At 45.9% G+C, this 20,060-nt stretch overlaps 1 protein-coding gene across 1 annotated transcript in view; it reads left to right on the forward strand.

Annotated features, from left to right (window-relative positions):
- LOC121274818 (perforin-1-like) overlaps positions 1 to 20,060 on the forward strand; it is a 36,426-nt gene that overhangs the window by 13,468 nt on the left and 2,898 nt on the right. The gene's annotated exons all lie outside the window — the stretch shown is intronic.

The raw sequence follows: 20,060 nt of genomic DNA on the forward strand, positions 1-20,060 counted from the left end.
GCACCTGGGAGTGAGTTACAGACTGGAATCTAATCGAGCGGTTTGGGGTGTTTTATATATAGAATATAAGCTACCCGGGAGTTAGTTACAGACTGGAATCTAATGGAGGGTTTCGGGGTGGTTCATATATATAATAACGGATACCAGGGAGTAAGTTAAAGACTGGAATCTAATCGAGGGGTTCAGGGTGGTTTAATATTGAATAACTGATACCCGGGAGTGAGTTACAGACTGGAATCTAATCGAGGGGTTCGGCGTGGATTTATATAGAATAACAGATACCCGGGAGTGAGTTACAGAGTGGAATCTAATGGAGGGTTCAGGGTGGTTTATATATAGAATAACAGATACCCGGGAGTGAGGTACAGACTGGGAAATAATCGAGGGCTTCAGGGTGTTTACATATAGAATAACAGGTACCTGGGAGTGAGTTACAGACTGGAATCTAATCGAGGGTTTCGGCGTGGTTTATATATAGAATAACAGATACCCGGAAGTGAGTTACAGATTGGAAACTAATTGAGGGGTTCAGGGAGGATTATATAAAGAATAACAGATACCCGAGAGTGAGTAACAGATTGGAATCTAATCAAGGGACTCAGGAGGTTTTATATGTGGGATAACAGATACCCGGGAGTGAGTTACAGGCTGGACTCTAATCAAGGGACTCAGGGGGTTTTATATGTGGGATAACAGATACCCGGGAGTGAGTTACAGACTGGAATCTAATCGAGGGGTTCGGGGTGGTTTATGTATAGAATAACAGATACCCTGGAGTGAGTTACAGCTGGAATCTAATCGAGGGGTTCGGGGTGGTTTATGTATAGAATAACAGATACCCGGGAGTGAGTTACAGACTGGAATCTAATGGAGTGGTTCGGGGTGGTTTATATATAGAATAACAGATACCCGGGAGTAGGTTACAGGCTGGAAACTAATCGAGTGGTTCAGGGTGGTTTATATATTGAATAACAGTTACCCGCGAGTGAGTGGCAGACTGGAATCTAATGGAGGGGTTCGGGGTGGGTTATATATACAGTAACAGATACCCGGGAGTGTGTTTCAGACTATACTCTAATCGAGGGGGTCCGGGTGGTTTATATATAGAATAACAGATACCCGGGAGTGAGTTACAGACTGGAATCTAATCGAGGGTTTCGGTGTGGTACATATATACAATAACACATACCGGGGAGTGTGTTATAGTCTGGAATCTCTACGAGGGTTTCAGGGGGGCTTTATAAGAAGGTGAGCAGATACCCAGGAGTGAGTTGCAGGCTGGAATATAATTGAGGAGTTCGGGACGGTTTTAAAATAAAGTAACAGATACCTGGGAGTGAGTTACAGACTGGAATCTAAACGAGGGGTTCGGGATGGTTTAGAAATAGAATAACAGATTCCCAGGAGTGAGTTACAGTCTGGAATCTAATCGAGGGGTTCAACGGGTTTATATATAGAATAACAGATACCCGAGAGTGAGTTACAGACTGGAATCTAATCGAGGGGTTCGGGGTGGTTTTTTATATATAGTATAACAGATTCCCAGGAGTGAGTTACAGACTGGAATCTAATCGAGGGGTTCAGCGGGTTTATATATAGAATAACAGATACCCGGGAGTGAGTTACAGACTGGAATCTAATCGAGGGGTTTGGGTTGGTTTATATATGGAATAACAGATACCTGAGAGTGAGTTAGTGACTGGAATTTAATCGAGGGGTTCGGGGTGGTTTATATATAGAATAAGAGATAGCCAGGAGTGAGTTACAGACTGGAATCTAATCTAGGGGTTCGGGGTAGTTTATATATAGAATAAGAGATAGCCAGGAGTAAGTTACAGCCTGGAATCTAATCATGCGTTTTGGGTGGTTTATATATAGAATAAAAGATTCCCGGGAGTTAGTTGCATACTGGAATCTAATCGAGGGTTTCGCGGTGTTTATATATAGAATAGCAGATACCCAGGAGTAAGTTACAGGCTGGAATCTAATCGAGGGTTTCGCGGTGTTTAAACATAGAATAGCAGATACCCGGGAGTGAGTTACAGACTGGACTCTAATGGAGGGGTTCAGCTTGTACATATATAGAATAATACATAACAGGGTGTGTATTACCATCTGGATTCTAATTAAGGGAGTCGGGGTGGTTTATATATAGAATAACAGACGCCTAGGAGTGAGTTACAGACTGGAATCTAATCGAGGGTTTCAGGATGGTTTTTCTAGGGAATAACAGATGCCGGGGAGTGAGTTACAGAATGGAATCTAAATCGAGGGTTTCAAGATGGTTTATATACATAATAACAGATACACAGGAGTGAGTAACAGACTGGTATCTAAATCGAGGGTTTCGGTGTGGTTTATGTATATAATAACAGATACCCAGGAGTGAGTAACAGACTGGAATCTAATCGAGGGGTTTGGGGTGGTTTATAGATGGAATAACAGATACCCGAGAATGAGTTACTGACTGGAATCTAATCGAGGGGTTCAGCGTGGTTTATATATAGAATAACAGATACCCGGGAGTGAGTTACAGACTGGAATCTAATCGAGGGGTTTGGGGTGGTTTATATATGGAATAACAGATACCTGAGAGTGAGTTACTGACTGGAATCTAATCGAGGGGTTAAGGGTGGTTTATATATAGAATAACAGATACCCCAGGAGTGAGTTACAGACTGGAATCTAATCTGGGGTTCGGGGTGGTTTATACATAGAATAACAGATACCCAGGAGTGAATTACAGACTGGAATCTAATCGAGGGGTTTGGGGTGGTTTATATATAGAATAACAGATACCCAGGAGTGAGTTACACACTGGAATCTAATCGAGGTGGGGGGGGGGGTTTATATATAGAATAACAGATACCCAGGAGTGAGTTACAGACTGGAATCTAATCGAGGGGTTAAGGGTGGTTTATATATAGAATAACAGATACCCAGGAATGAGTTACAGACTGGAATCTAATCGAGGGGTTCAGTGGGTTTATATATAGAATAACAGATACCCGGGAGTGAGTTACGGACTGGAATCTAATCGAGGTGTTTGGGGTGGTTTATATATGGAATAACAGATACCCGAGAGTGAGTTACTGACTGGAATCTAATCGAGGGGTTCGGGGTGGTTTATGTATAGAATAACAGATACCCGGCAGTGAGTTACAGACTGGAATCTAATTGAGGGGTTTGGGGTGGTTTATATATGGAATAACTGATACCTGAGAGTGAGTTACTGACTGGAATCTAATCGAGGGGTTAAGGGTGGTTTATATATGGAATAACAGATACCCGAGAATGAGTTACTGACTGGAATCTAATCGAGGGGTTAAGGGTGGTTTATATATAGAATAACAGATACCCAGGAGTGAGTTACAGACCGGAATCTAATCTGGGGTTCGGGGTGGTTTATACATAGAATAGCAGATACCCAGGAGTAAGTTACAGGCTGGAATCTAATCATACGTTTTGGGTGGTTTATATATAGAATAAAAGATACCCGGGAGTTAGTTGCATACTGGAATCTAATCGAGGGGTCCGGGGTGGTTTATATATAGAATAACCAATACCCGGGAGTGAGTTACAGACTGGAGTCTAATCGAGGGTTTCGCGGTGTTTATATATAGAATAGCAGATACCCGGGAATGAATTGCAGACTGGAATCTAATGGAGGGGTTCAGCTTGTACATATATAGAATAATACATAAAAGGGTGTGTGTTACCGTCTGGAATCTAATCAAGGGAGTCGGGGTGGTTTATATATAGAATAACAGATACCCGGGAGGGAGTTAAACACTGAAATCTAATCGAGGGTTTCAGGATGGTTTATATAGAGAATAACAGATGCCGGGGAGTGAGTTACAGACTGGAATCTAAATCGAGGGTTTCGGGGTGGTTTATTTATATAATAACAGATACCCAGGAGTGAGTTACTGGCTGGAATCTAATTGAGGGTTTCAGGAAGTTTTATATGCAGAATAACAGATGCCGGAGATTGAGTTTGAGACTCGAATCTAATCGAGGGTTCGGGGTTTATATGTAAAATAACAGATACCTGGGAGAGGGATACAGACTGGAATCTAATCGAGGGTTTCGGTGGGGTTTATGTATAGAATTACAGATATCCGGGAGTCAGTTACAGACTGGAAGCTAATCGAGAGGTTCGGGGTTGATTATATATAGACTAACAGATACCCGGGATTGAGTTACAGTCTGGAGTCTAACCGAGGGGCTTCGGGGTGGTTTATATAGCGAAAAAGAGGTAAGCGTGAGGGAGTTATAGATTGGAATCTAATCGAGGTGTTTGGGGTGATTTATTTATAGAATAACAGATATCCGGGAGTGAGTTACAGACTGGAATCTAATCGAGGAGTTCGGGGTGGTTTATATATGGAATAACAGATGCCCAGGAGTGACTTACAGACTGGAATCTCATCGAGGGGCTCGGGGTTGTTTATATATAGAATAACAGATACCGGGAGTAAGTTAGAGGCTAGAATCTAATTGAGGGGTTCAGGATAGTTTTTATATAGAACAACAGATAGCCGGGAGTGAGTTATTGACTGGAAGCTAATCGAGGTGTAAGGGGTGGTTTATGTAGAATAACATACCTGGAAGTGTGTTACAGATAGAATCTAATCGAGGGGTTCAGGGGTTTATATATAGAATAACAGATACCCGGGACTGAATTACAGGCTGGAATCTAATCGAGAGGCTCGCGGTGGTTTATATACAGAATAACAGATACCTGGGTGTGAGTTACAGACTGGAATCTAATCGAGGGGTTCGGGGGGTTAATATATAAAATAACAGATACCTGGGAGTGAGTTACTGACTGGAATCTAATCATGGGGGACGTGGTGGGTTATATAAAGAATAACAGATACCCCGGGGTTAGTTACAGACAATACAGGAATATAATGGAGAGATCGGGGTGGTGTATATATTGAATAAAAGATACCCGGGAGTGAGTTATAGACTGGAATCAAATCGAGATGTTCGGTGTGGTTTATGTATTGAATAAGAGGTACCCGGGAGTGAGTTACAGACTGGAATCTCATCGAGCGGTTTGGGTGGTTTATATATAGAATAAAAGACACCCGGGAGTGAGTTACAGACTAGAAACTAATCGAGGGGTTCAGAGTTGTTTATAAATAGAAAAACAGATACTGGGGATTGAGTTACAGACTGGAATCTAAATGAGGGGTTCAGGGTGGTTTATATATAGAATAAAAGATACCCGGGAGTGAGTTACAGACTGGAATCAAATCGAGGGGTTCAGTTGTTTTATATATAGAATAGCAGATGCCGGGGAGTGAGTTACATACTAGAATCTAATTGTGGGTTTCGGTGCTGTTTATAAATAGAATAACAGATACCCAGGAGAGACTTACAGACTGGAATATAATTAAGGGTGTCAGGGTGGTTTATATAGAGAATTAGAGATAGCTACAGAGTGGAATCTAATCGAGTGTTTCGCAGTGTTTATAAATGGAATAACAGATACACGGGAGTGAGTTACAGACTGGAATCTGATCGAGGGGTTCGGGGTGGTTTATATATAGAATAACAGATATCCTGGCGTGAGTTACAAACAGGAATTTTATCGAGGTTTTCAGGGGCTTTATATATAAAATAACAGATACCCGGGAGTGAGTTACAGACTGGAATCTAATCGAGGGTTTCGGGGGTTTATATATAGAATAACAGATACCCAGGAGTGAGTTACAGACTGGAATCTAAATCGAGGGTTTCGTGGTGGTTTATATATATAATAACAGATACCCAGGAGTGAGTTACGGGTTGGAATCTAATTGAGGGGTTCGGGAAGTTTTATATGCAGAATAACAGATGCCTGAGATTGAGTTAGAGTCTCGAATCTAATCGAGGGTTCGGGGTGTTTATATATAAAATAACAGATACCTGGGAGTGGGTTACAGGCTGGAATCTAATCGAGGGTTTCGGTGGGGTTTATATATATAATTACAGGTAACCGGGAGTCAGTTACAGACGGGAAACTAATCGAGGGGTTCGGGGTGGTTTATATATAGAATAACAGATACCTGGGAGTGAGTTACAGACTGGAAGCTAATTGACGGGTTCGGGGTTGATTATATATAGACTAGCAGTTACCCGGGAGTGAGTTACAGACTGGAGTCTAACCGAGGGGATTCGGGGTGGTTTATATAGTGAAAAAGAGGTAAACGTGAGTGAGTTACAGTCTGGAATCTAATCGAGGTGTTTGGGGTGGTTTATATACAGAACAACAGATACCTGGGAGTGAGTTACAGACTGGAATCTAATCGAGGAGTTTGGGGTGGTATATAAATAGAATAACAGATGCCCAGGAGTGACGTACAGACTGGAATCTCATTGAGGCGTTCGGGATTGTTTATATATAGAATAATAGATATCCGGGAGTGAGTTACAGACAGGAATCTTATCGAGGTTTTCGGGGTGATTTATATATAAAATAACAGATACCCGGGAGTGAGTTACAGACTGGAATCTAATCGAGGGTTTCGGGGGTTTATATACTGAATAACAGATACCTGGGAGTGAGTTACAGACTGGAATTTAATCAAGAGGTTTGGATGGTTTACATATAGAATAACAGATACACCGGAGAGAGGTACAAACTGGTAACAATTCGAGGGTTTAAGGTTTGTTTAAAATGTTGAATTACACAAAACCGGCAGTGAGTCAATGATTGGAATCTAATCAAGGGGTTCGGGTTGGTTTATATATAGAATAACAGATACCCGGTAGTGAGTTACAGACTGGAATCTAATCGAGGTGTTCGGAGTGGTTTATATATAGAATAACAGATACCCGGGAGTGAGTTACAAACCGGATTCTAATCGAGGGTTTCGGGGGGGGGGGGGGGGGGGGGGGTTATATATAGAATAACAGATACCCGGGAGTGAGTTACAGACTAGAGTCTAATCGAGGTGTTCGGGGTGTTTTACATATAGAATAACAGTTACCAGGGAATGAGATACGGGATACAGACAGGAATCGAATCGAGGTGTTCTGAATGGTTTATAAATAGAATAACAGATACCTGGGAGTGAGTTACAGACTGGAATCTAATCGAGGTATTTGGGCTGGTCTATATATAGAATAAGAGATACCCGGGGGTTCGTTACAGACTTTAAACTAATGGAGATATCGGGGTGATTTATATATAGAATAACAGATACCCGGGAGTGAATTATAGACTGGAAGCAAATCGAAGGGTAAGGTGTGGTTTATATAGAGAATTACAGATACCCGGGAGTGAGTTATACACTGGAATCTAATCGAGCGCTTCAGGGTGGTTTATATGTAGAATAGAAGATACCCAGGATTGAGCTACAGACTGGAATTTAATCGTAGTCTTTGGGGTGGTTTATATATATAATGACAGATACCCGGGAATGAGTTACAGACTGGAATCTAATCGAGGGGTTCAGGGTGGTTTATATATAGAATAGAAGATACCCGGGATTGAGCTACAGACTGGAATCGGAACGAGGGGTTCGGGGAGGTTTCTATAGAGAATAACAAATAACCGGGAGACAGTTTACTTATAGAATAACAGATACCCGGGAGTGAGTAACTGATTGGACTCTAATTGAGGGATTCGGGGTGGGTTATATATAGAATAACAGATACCAGGGAGTGAGTTACAGACTGAAATCTAATCGATGGGTTCCGGGTGAATTACATATAGAATATCAGATACCCAGTAGTGATTTAGAGACTGGAATCTAATCGAGGGGTTTGGGGTAGTTTATATATAGAATAACAGGTAACCGGGAGAGAGTTACAGATGGGAATATAATTAAGGAGTTCGGGGTGGTTTATATAGTAATTACAGATAGTCGGGTGTGAGTTACAGATTGGAATCCAATCGAGGGTTTCGGGTTGTTAAAAATAGAATAACAGATACCCGGGAGCGAGTTACAGACCAGAATCTAATCGAGGATTTTTGGGGTGTTTTATATACAGAATAACACATACCCGGGGATCAGGTACAGATTGGAATAAATGGAGAGATTGGGGTGGTGCATATATTCAATAAAGCTTACTTGGGAGTGAGTTATAGACTGGCATCTAAAAAGGGGTTCGGGGTGGTTTATATATAGAATAACAGATACCCGGGAGTGAGTTACAGACTGGAATCTAATCGAGGGGTTCGGGGTGGTTTATATATAGAATAACAATACCCGGGAGGGAGTTACAGACTGGAATCTAATCGAGGGGTTCGTGGGGCTTTATATATAGAATAACTGATACCCGGGAGTGTGTTACACACTGGAATGTAATCGAGGGGTTTGGGGTGGTTCATATATAGAATAACAGATACCCGGGGGTGAGTTACAGACTGGAATCTAAACTAGGGGTTCGGGGTGGATTATATTTGGATTAACAGATACCCGAGAGTGAGTTACAGACTGGAATCTAATGGAGAGTTCGGGGTGCTTTATATATAGAATAACAGATACCTGGGAGTGAGTTACAATCTGGAATCTAATCGAGTGGTTCGAGTTGGTTTATATATAGAATAAGAGATACCTGGGAGTGAGTTACTTACTGAAATCTAATCGAGGAGTTCGGGGTGGTTTATAATAACAGATAAACGGGAGTGAGTCAAAGAATGAAGTATAAATGAGGCCTTAGGGGCTGGTTAGATTTAGAAAACCAGATGCTACGCAGTTAGTTACAGACAGGAATCTAATCGAGAGGTACGGGGTGGTTTATATATAGAATAACAGGTAGCCGGGAGTGAGTTACAGGCTGGAATCTAATCGAGGGTTTGTAGTGGTTTTTATAAAATAACAGATTCCTTGGAGTGAGTTACAGACTGCAATCTAATCGAGGGGTTCATGGTGCTTTATATATACAATAACAGATACACAGAAGAGATTTGCAGCTGAAATATAATTAAGGGGTTCGTTGTGGTTTACTTACAGAACAACAGAAACACAGGTGTGCCTTACAGACTTGGATCTAATATAGTCTTTAGGCAGAAATTTGCCTCTACGCCGAAATATGTGCTTCACCTGTCCTGTGAGTGTTTGATGGGGACGGTGTAGAGGGAGTTTAACTCTGTATCTAACCCCGTGCTATACCTGTCCTGAAAGTGTTTGATGTGGATAGTGTAGAGGGAGCTATAGACGGTTTCTAACCACATGCTGTACCTGTCCTGGGAGTGTTTGAGGGGGAAGGTTTAGAGGGAGATTTACTCTGTATCTAACCCTGTGCTGTACCTGTCCTGGGAGTGTTTGATGGAGACAGTGTAGAGGTAGCTTTAGTCTTTATCTAACCCCGTGCTGTACCTGTCCTGGGAGTGTTTGATGGGGACAGTGTAGAGGGAGCTTTACTCTGTATCTAACCCCGTGCTGTACCTGTCCTGGGAGTGTATGATGGGGACGGCGTAGAGGGAGCTTTACTCTGTATCTAACCCCATGCTGTACCTGTCCTGGGAGTGTTTGATGGGGACAGTGTAGAGGGAGCATTACTCTGTATCTAACCCCATGCTGTAACCTGTCCTGGGAGTGTTTGATGGGGACAGTGTAGAGGGAGCATTACTCTGTATCTAACCCCGTGCTGTACCTGTCCATGGAGTGTTTGATGTGGATAGTGTAGAGGGAGCATTACTCTGTATCTAACCCCATGCTGTACCTGTCCAGGGAGTGTTAGATGGGGACAGTGTAGAGGGTGATTTACTCTGTATCTAGCCCGGGGTGTTCCAGTCCTGGGAGTGTTTGATGGGGACAGTGTAGAGGGAGCATTACTCTGTATCTAACCCTGTGCTGTACTTGTCCAGGGTGTATTTGATGGGGACAGTGTAAAGGGAGATATACTCTCTATTTTACCCCATGCTGTACCTGTCCTGGGAATGTTTGATGGGGACAGTGTAGAGAGAGCTTTACTCTGTATCTATCCCTGTGCTGTACCTTTCCAGAGAGTGTTTGATGGGGATAGTGTAGAGGGAGCTGTACACTGTTTCTAACGACTTGCTGTACCTGTCCTGGGAGTGTTTAAGGGGGACGGTGTGGAGGGAGATTTAGTCTGTATCTAACCCCGTGCTGTACCTGTCCAGGGAGTGTTTGATGGGGACAGAGTAGAGGGAGATTTACTCTGTATATAACCCCATGCTGTTCCTGTCCAGGGATTATTAATGGGGATGGTGTAGAGGGAGCTTTACTCTGTATCTAACCCCGTGCTGTACCTGTCCTGGGAGTGTTTGTTGGTGACAGTGTAGAGGGAGATTTACTCTGTATCTAACCCCGTGCTGTACCAGTCCTGCGAGTCTTTGATGAGTCAATGTAGAGGGAGCTTTACTTGTATCCAACCACGTGCTCTACCTGTCCTGGGAGTGTTTGATGGGGACAGTGTAGAGGGAGATTTACTCCGTATCTAACCCCATGCTGTACCTGTCCTGGGAGTGTTTGATGGGGACAGTGTATAAGGAGCTTTACTCTGTATCTAACCCCATGCTGTACCTGTCCTGGGAGTGTTTGATGGGCACGGTGTTGAGGGAGCTTTGCTCTATATCTAAACTCGTGCTGTACCTGTCCTGGGAGTGTTTGATGGGGACAGTGTAGAGGGAGCTTTACTCTGTATCTAACCCCGTGCTGTACCTGTCCTGGGAGTGTTTGATGGGAACAATGTAGAGGGAGATTTATACTGTATCTAACCCCGTGCTGTACCTGTCCTGGGAGTGTTTGATGGGGACGGCGTGGAGGGAGATTTACTCTCTATCTAACCCCGTGCTGTACCAGTCCTGGGAGTGTTTGATGGGGTGGGTGTGTAGGGAGATTTACTCTATATCTCACCTCGTGCTGTACCTGTCCTATGAGTGTTTGATGGGACAGTATAGAGAGAGCTTTACTCTATATCTAACCCCGTGCTGTACCTGGCCTGGGATTGTTTGTTGGGGACGGTGTAGAGGGAGCATTACTCTGTATCTAACCCCGTGCTGTACCTGTCTTGGGAGTGTTTGATGGGCACAGTGTAGAAGGAGATTACTCTCTATCTAACCCCGTGCTGTACCTGTCCTGGGAGTATTTGATGGGGACGCTGGAGAGGGAGATTTACTCCGTATCTAACCCCATGCTGTACCTGTCCTGGGAGTATTTGATGGGGACGCTGGAGAGGGAGATTTACTCCGTATCTAACCCCATGCTGTACCTGTCCTGGGAGTGTTTGATGGGGACAGTGTATAAGGAGCTTTACTCTGTATCTAACCCCGTGCTGTACCTGTCCTGGGAGTGTTTGATGGGCACGGTGTTGAGGGAGCTTTGCTCTATATCTAAACTCGTGCTGTACCTGTCCTGGGAGTGTTTGATGGGGACAGTGTAGAGGCAGCTTTACTCTGTATCTAACCCCGTGCTGTACCTGTCCTGGGAGTGTTTGATGGGCACAGTGTAGAGGGAGATTTACTCTGTATCTATCCCTGTGCTGCACCTGTCCTGGGAGTGTTTGATGGGAACAATGTAGAGGGAGATTTATACTGTATCTAACCCCATGCTGTACCTGTCCTGGGAGTGTTTGATGGGGACGGCGTGGAGGGAGATTTACTCTCTATCTAACCCCGTGCTGTACCAGTCCTGGGAGTGTTTGATGGGGTGGGTGTGTAGGGAGATTTACTCTATATCTCACCTCGTGCTGTACCTGTCCTATGAGTGTTTGATGGGACAGTATAGAGAGAGCTTTACTCTATATCTAACCCCGTGCTGTACCTGGCCTGGGATTGTTTGTTGGGGACGGTGTAGAGGGAGCATTACTCTGTATCTAACCCCGTGCTGTACCTGTCTTGGGAGTGTTTGATGGGCACAGTGTAGAAGGAGATTACTCTCTATCTAACCCCGTGCCGTACCTGTCCTGGGAGTATTTGATGGGGACGCTGGAGAGGGAGATTTACTCCGTATCTAACCCCATGCTGTACCTGTCCTGGGAGTGTTTGATGGGGACGGCGTGGAGGGAGATTTACTCTCTATCTAACCCCGTGCTGTACCAGTCCTGGGAGTGTTTGAAGGGGTGGGTGTGTAGGGAGATTTACTCTATATCTCACCTCGTGCTGTACCTGTCCTATGAGTGTTTGATGGGACAGTATAGAGAGAGCTTTACTCTATATCTAACCCCGTGCTGTACCTGGCCTGGGATTGTTTGTTGCGGACGGTGTAGAGGGAGCATTACTCTGTATCTAACCCCGTGCTGTACCTGTCTTGGGAGTGTTTGATGGGCACAGTGTAGAAGGAGATTACTCTCTATCTAACCCCGTGCCCTACCTGTCCTGGGAGTGTTTGATGGGGACGGTTTAGATGGAGATTCTTTCGTTATCTAACCCCGTGATGTTCCTGTCCTGGGATTGTTTGATGGGGACAGTGTAGAGGGAGATTTACTCTATATCTAACTCGGTGATGTACATGTCCTGGGAGTTTTCGATGGAGACAGTGTAGAGGGAGCTATACTCTGTATCTAACCCCCTGCTGTACCTGTCCTGAAAGTGTTTGATGGGGACAGTGTAGAGGGAGCTTTACTCTGTATCTAACCCCGTGCTGTACCTGTCCTGGGAGTGTTTGATGGGGACGGTGAAGAGGGAGATTTATTCTGTATCTAACCCTGTGCTGTACCTGTCCTGGGAGTGTTTGATGGGCACAGTGTAGAGGGAGCTTTACTCTCTATCTAACCACGTGCTGTATCTGTCCTCGGTTTGTTTGATGGGGACGGCGTGGACGGAGATTTACTCTCTATCTAACCCCGTGCTGTACCTGTTAGGGCGTGTTTGATGGGGGCATTGTGGAGGAAGATTTACTCTCTATCTAACCCCGTGCTGTACCTGTCGTGGGAGTGTTTGATTGGGACAGTATAGAGGGAGCTTTACTCTGTATCTAACCCCATGCTGTACCTGTCCTGGGAGTGTTTGATGGGGACAGTTTAGAGGGAGCTTTACTCTATATCTAACCCCGTGCCGTATCTGTACTGGGAGTGTTTGATGGGGACAGTTTAGAGGGAGCTTTACTCTATATCTAACCCTGTGCTGTACATGTCCTGGAAGTGTTTGAAGGGACGGTGTAGAGGGAGCTTTACTTTGTATCTAACCCCGTGCTGTACCTGTCCTGGGAGTGTTTGATGGGGACAGTGTAGAGGGAGCATTACTCTGTATCTAACCCCGTGCTGTACCTGTCCATGGAGTGTTTGATGTGGATAGGGTAGAGGGAGCATTACTCTGTATCTAACCCCGTGCTGTACCTGTCCAGGGAGTTTTAGATGGGGACAGTGTAGAGGGTGATTTACTCTGTATCTAGCCCGGGGTGTTCCAGTCCTGGGAGTGTTTAATGGGGCAGTGTAGAGGGAGCATTACTCTGTATCTAACCCTGTGCTGTACTTGTCCAGGGAGTATTTGATGGGGACAGTGTAAAGGGAGATATACTCTCTATTTTACCCCATGCTGTACCTGTCCTGGGAGTGTTGGAAGGGGACGGTGTAGAGGGAGCTTTACTCTGTATCTAGCACCGTGCTGTACCTGTCCTGGGAATGTTTGTTGGGGACAGTGTAGAGAGAGAATTACCCTGTATCTATCCCTGTGCTGAACCTTACCAGAGAGTGTTTGATGGGGATAGTGTAGAGGGAGCTATACACTGTTTCTAAGGGGGAAGGTGTGGATGGAGATTTAGTCTGTATCTAACCCCGTGCTGTACCTGTCCAGGGAGTGTTTGATGGGGACAGAGTAGAGGGAGATTTACTCTGTATATAACCCCGTGCTGTACCTGTCCAGGGATTCTTGATGGGGATGGGGTAGAGGGAGCTTTACTCTGTACCTATCACCGTGCTGTACCTGTCCAGGAAGTATTTGATGGGGACGGTGTGGAAGGAGATTTACTCAGTATCTAACCCCGTGCTGCACCTGTCCTGGGTGTGTTTGATGGGGACAGTGTACAGGGAGCTTTACTCTGTATCTAACCCCGTGCTGTACCTGTCCTGGGAGTGTTTGATGGGGACAGTGTAGAGGGAGCTTTACTCTGTATCTAACCCCGTGCTGTACCTGTCCTGGGAGTGTTTGATGGGCACAGTGTAGAGGGAGATTTACACTGTATCTAACCCCATGCTGTACCTGTCCTGGGAGTGTTTGATGGGGACAGCGTGAAGGGAGATTTACTCTCTATCTAACCCCGTGCTGTACCTGTCCTGGAAGTTTTTGATGGGGTGGGTGTGGAGGGAGATTTAATCTCTGTCTAACCCCATGCTGTACCTGTCCTGGGAGTGTTTGATGGGGACAGTGTAGAGGGTGATTTTCTCAATATCTCACCTCGTGCTGTACCTGTCCTATGAGTGTTTGATGGGACAGTGTAGAGGGAGCTTTATTCTGTATCTAACCCCGTGCTGTTCCTGGCTTGGGATTGTTTGTTGGGGACAGTGTAGAGGGAGATTTACTCTGTATCTAACCCCGTGCTGTACCTGTCCTGGGAGGGTTTGATGGGGACGGTGTAGAGGGAGCTTTACTCTGTATCTAACCCCGTGCTGTAGCTGTCCTTGGAGTGTTTGATGGGGACAGTGTAGAGGGAGCATTACTCTGTATCTAACCCCGTGCTGTATCTGTCCTGGGAGTGTTTGATGGGGACAGTGTAGAGGGAGGATAACTCTGAATCTAACCCCGTGCTGGAACTGTCCTGGGAGTGTTTGATGGGGACAGTGTAGAAGGAGATTTACTCTGTATCTAACCGCGTGCTGTACCTGTCCTGGGAGTGTTTGTTGGGGACAGTGTAGAGGGTGATTTACTCTGTATCTAACCCCGTGCTGTTCCTGTCCGGGGAGTGTTTAATGGGGACAGTGTAGAGGGAGCATTACTCTGTATCTAACCCTGTGCTGTACTTGTCCAGGGAGTATTTGATGGGGATAGTGTAGAGGGAGCATTACTCTGTATCTAACCCTATGCTGTACCTGTCCTGGGAGTGTTTGATGGGACAGTGTAGAGGGAGCTTTACTCTGTATCTAACCCTATGCTGTAACTGTCTCGGGAGTGTTTGATGGGACAGTGTAGAGGGAGCTTTACTCTGTATCTAACCCCGTGCTGTTCCTGGCTTGGGATTGTTTGTTGGGGACGGTGTAGAGGGAGCATTACTCTGTATCTAACCCCGTGATGTACCTGTCTTGGGAGTGTTTGATGGGCACAGTGTAGAGGGAGCTTTACTCTGTATCTAACCCCGTGCTGTATCTGTCCTGGGAGTGTTTGATGGGGACAGTGTAGAGGGAGGATAACTCTGAATCTAACCCCGTGCTGGAACTGTCCTGGGAGTGTTTGATGGGGACAGTGTAGAAGGAGATTTACTCTGTATCTAACCCCATGCTGTACCTGTCCTGGGAGTGTTTGATGGGGACGGTTTAGATGGAGATTTTTTCTCTATCTAACCCCGTGCTGTTCCTGTCCAGGGAATGTTTGATGGGGACAGTGTAGAGGGAGCATTACTCTGTATCTAAACCCGTTCTATACCTGTCCTGGGATTGTTTGATGGGGACAGTGTAGAGGGAGCATTACTCTGTATCTAACCCCGTGCTGTACCTGTCCAGGGAGTGTTTGATGTTGATAGTGTAGAGGGAGCATTACTCTGTATCTAACCCCGTGCTGTTTCCTGTCCAGGGAGTGTTAGATTGTGATAGTGCAGAGGGAGCATTACTCTGTATCTAACAACATTCTGTCCCTTTCCTGGGAGTTTTTGTTGGGGACAGTGTAGAGGGTGATTTACTCTGTATCTAACCCCGTGCTGTTCCTGTCCAGGGAGTTTTTAATGGGGCAGTGTAGAGGGAGCATTACTCTGTATCTAACCCTGTGCTGTACTTGTCCAGGGAGTATTTGATGGGTATAGTGTAGAGGGTTCATTTCTCTGTATCTAACCCTATGCTGTACCTGTCCTGGAAGTGTTCGATGGGGACAGTGTAGAGGGAGATATACTCTCTATTTTACCCCATGCTGTACATGTCCTGGGAATGTTTGATGGGGACAGTGTAGAGAGAGCTTTACTCTGTATCTAACCCTGTGCTGTACCTTTCCAGAGATTGTTTGATGGGGATAGTGTAGAGGGAGCTATACACTGTTTCTAACGACTTGCTGTACCTGTCCTGGGAGTGTTTAATGGGGACATGTGGAGGGAGATTTAGTCTGTATCTAACCCCGTGCTGTACCTGTCCAGGGAGTGTTTGATGGGGACAGAGCAGAGGGAGATTTACTCTGTATATAACCCCGTGCAGTACCTGTCCAGGGATTATTGATGGGGATGGTGTAGAGGGAGCTTTACTCTGTACCTAACCCCGTGCTGTACCTGTCCTGGGAGTGTTTGATGGGGACAGTGTAGAGGGAGATTTACTCTGTATCTAACCCCGTGCTGTACCTGTCCTGGGAGTGTTTGATGGGGACAGTGTAGCGGGAGATTTACTCTGTATCTAACACCGTGCTGTACCTGTCCTGGGAGTGTTTGATGTGGATGGTGTAGAGGGAGATTTACTCTGTATCTAACTCCGTGCTGTACCTGTCCTGGGAGTGTTTGATGGGGACGGTGTAGAAGGAGCTTTACTCTGTATCTAACCCCGTGCTGTACCTGTCCTGGGAGTGTTTGTTGGTGACAGTGTAGAGGGAGATTTACTCTTTATCTAACCCCATGCTGTACCAGTCCTGCGAGTCTTTGATGGGTCAATGTAGAGGGAGATATTCTCTCTTTCTAACACCATGGTGTACCTGTCCTGGGAGTGTTGGAAGGGGACAGTGTAGAGGGAGCTTTACTTGTATCCAACCCCGTGCTCTACCTGTCCTGGGAGTGTTTGATGGGGACAGTGTAGAGGGAGCTTTACTCTGAATCAAACCTCGTGCTGTACATGTCCTGCGAATTTTTGATTGAGACGTGTAGAGGGAGCTTTACCCAGTATCTAAACCCGTGCTTTACCTCTGCTGGGAGAATTTGATGGGGACACTGGAGAGGGAGATTTACTCCATATCTAACCCCGTGCTGTACCTGTCCTGGGAGTGTTTGATGGGGACAGTGTAGAGGCAGCTTTACTCTGTTTCTAACCCCGTGCTGCACATGTCCTGGGAGTGTTTGATGGGGACGGCGTGGAGGGAGATTTACTCTCTATCTAACCCCGTGCTGTACCTGTCCTGGGAGTGTTTGATGGGGACAGTGTAGAGGGTGATTTACTCTATATCTCACCTCGTGCTGTACCTGTCCTATGAGTGTTTGATGGGACAGTATAGAGGGAGCATTACTCTATATCGAACCCCGTGCTGTACTTGTCCTGGGAGTGTTTGATGGGCACAGTGTAGAAGGAGATTCCTCTGTATCTAACCCCGTGCAGTCCCTGTCCTGGGAGTGTTTGATGGGGACGGTTTAGATGGAGATTTTTTCTTTATCTAACCCCGTGCTGTTCCTGTCCTGGGTGTGGTTGATGGGGACAGTGTAGAGGGAGCTTTACTCTGTATCTAACCCCGTGCTGTACCTGTCCTGGGAGTGTTTGATGGGGACGGTGTAGAGAGAGTCTTACTCTGTATCTAACCCCGTGCTGTACCTGTCCTGGGAGTGTTTGATGGGGACAGTGTAGAGGGAGATTTACTATGTATCTAACCCCGTGCTGTACCTGTCCTGGGAGTGTTTGATGGGGATGGAGTAGTGAGTGATTTATTCTTTATCTAACCCCGTGTTGTACCTGTCCTGGGAATGTTTGATTGGGACAGTGTAGAGGGAGATTTACTCTGTATCTAACCCCGTGCTGTACCTGTCCTGGGAGTATTTGATGGGGACACTGCAGAGGGAGATTTACTCTGTGTCTAACCCCGTGCTGTACCTGTCTTGGGAGTGTTTGATGGGCACAGTGTAGAGGGAGCTTTACTCTGTATCCAACCCCGTGCTGTACCTGTCCTCAGTTTGTTTGATGGGGACGGCGTGGAGGGAGATTTACTCTCTATCTAACCCTGTGCTGTACCTGTCCTGGGAGTGTTTGATGTGGATAGTGTAGAGGGAGCATTACTCTGTATCTAACCCCTTGCTGTACCTGTCCAGGGAGTGTTAGATGGGGACTGTGTAGAGGGTGATTTACTCTGTATCTAGCCCGGGGTGTTCCAGTCCTGGGAGTGTTTAATGGGGCAGTGTAGAGGGAGCATTACTCTGTATCTAACCCTGTGCTGTACTTGTCCAGGGAGTATTTGATGGGGACAGTGTAAAGGGAGATATACTCTCTATTTTACACATGCTGTACCTGTCCTGGGAATGTTTGATGGGGACAGTGTAGAGAGAGCTTTAATCTGTGTCTAACCCCGTGCTGTACCTGTCCTGGGAATGTTTGATGGGGACAGTGTAGAGAGAGCTTTACTCTGTATCCAACCCCGTGCTGTACCTGTCCTCAGTTTGTTTGATGGGGACGGCGTGGAGGGAGATTTACTCTCTATCTAACCCCGTGCTGTACCTGTCCTGGGAGTGTTTGATGGAGACAGTGTAGAGGGAGCTTTACTCTGAATCAAACCTCGTGCTGTACATGTCCTGCGAGTGTTTGATTGGGACAGTGTAGAGGGAGCTTTACCCTCTATCTAGCCCGTGCTGTACCTGTGCTGGGAGTGTTTGATGGGGACGGTGTTGAGGGAGCTTTGCTCTATATCTAACCCCGTGCTGTACCTGTCCTGGGAGTGTTTGATGGGCCCAGTGTAGGGGGTGAATTACTCTGTATCTTACCCCGTGCTGTACCTGTCCAGCGACTGTTTGATTGGGACGGTGTAGAGGGAGCATTACTCTGTATGTAAACCAATGCTGTACCTGTCCTGGGAGTGATATTTGGGGACAGAGTAGAGTTAGCATTACTCTGTATCTAACCCCGTGCTGTACCTGTCCTGGGAGTGTTTGATGGGGACAGTGTAGAGGGAGATTTACTCTGTATCTAACCCCGTGCTGTACCTGTCCTGGGAGTGTTTGATGGTGACAGTGTATAGCTAACATTACTCTCTATCTAACCCTTTGCTGTACCTGTCCAGGGAGTCTTTGATGGGGATAGTGTAGAGGGAGCTTTACTCTGTATCTAACCCCGTGCTGTACCTATCCTGTGAATGTTTGATGGGGACAGTGTAGAGCGAGCTTTCCTCCGTATCTGACCCTGGGCTGTACCTGCTCTGTTTTCAGAGACATTGACACATTTAATGCCAGCAATAACCCATTGCCTGCGGGCAGAGAATTTTTACAAAGCCCCAACATTCCCCACCCCCCCACTGCTTTTCCCGTCAGCTGCTGTTCCCTGAATATTGGACTCTATTCCAGCACACTCTGTCTGCTTCCAGTCTCCAGAATCAGCATCTCATCTTCCCCTCTGCTGTGCACCAGGCTCTTATGATAGGTCCACCCCCTCTTTAAAGTGGGCTCCCAGATCTAGAGGCCCCCTGTTTAAAATGGGTTGCTGAACCCTATACCCAACCTCACCTATCCCTGCCGTCTAGAATGTCCGAGCCCACCACCCCATCTACCCCTCTGCACCGCTTCACCCCCAAAACACACGACCACACTCATTCCCTCATATCTACCCACCTGCCGGACCCACCCTCACCCCCATGCCACACAATAAGTAACATCCCACATGACTTCACCTTTCCCCACAGCTCCTAATGCCACACATAGATTCCCTTACTCCCCCATTCTACCCTCACAGCTGTGCATTGCACCTCATCCAAGCACAACCTCTCCCCCATGTACCTAACCACATCACCCCACACCCCCTATGACTCCCCAACCCCACACACAATATATCCACTCCGTAAGTGTTCATGAGCACTATAAGATCATTCGGGAGTCTTATTGATGCTCATAAATCTGTTAAAATAAAAATCTATTTCAGTTCCACTGCAACAGGTCCACTTAACGGCTCATGATTCCGTCATAATTGTCAAACTTATTTATTATTCACTTGACAAAAAAAATGGTCATCTTGACAATTCATATATCTTTCAAATTAAACAATCAGCTCATCATCCACATCAATAGAGCCTCGTAATTGCTCATAAGTCTGTCAATGTAAGCAAGCAATTCTGCGATTCTCTTCAAAAATGA

Source organism: Carcharodon carcharias (assembly GCF_017639515.1).
Source record: "Carcharodon carcharias isolate sCarCar2 chromosome 38 unlocalized genomic scaffold, sCarCar2.pri SUPER_38_unloc_3, whole genome shotgun sequence".
NCBI classification, from domain to species: Eukaryota; Metazoa; Chordata; class Chondrichthyes; order Lamniformes; family Lamnidae; genus Carcharodon; species Carcharodon carcharias.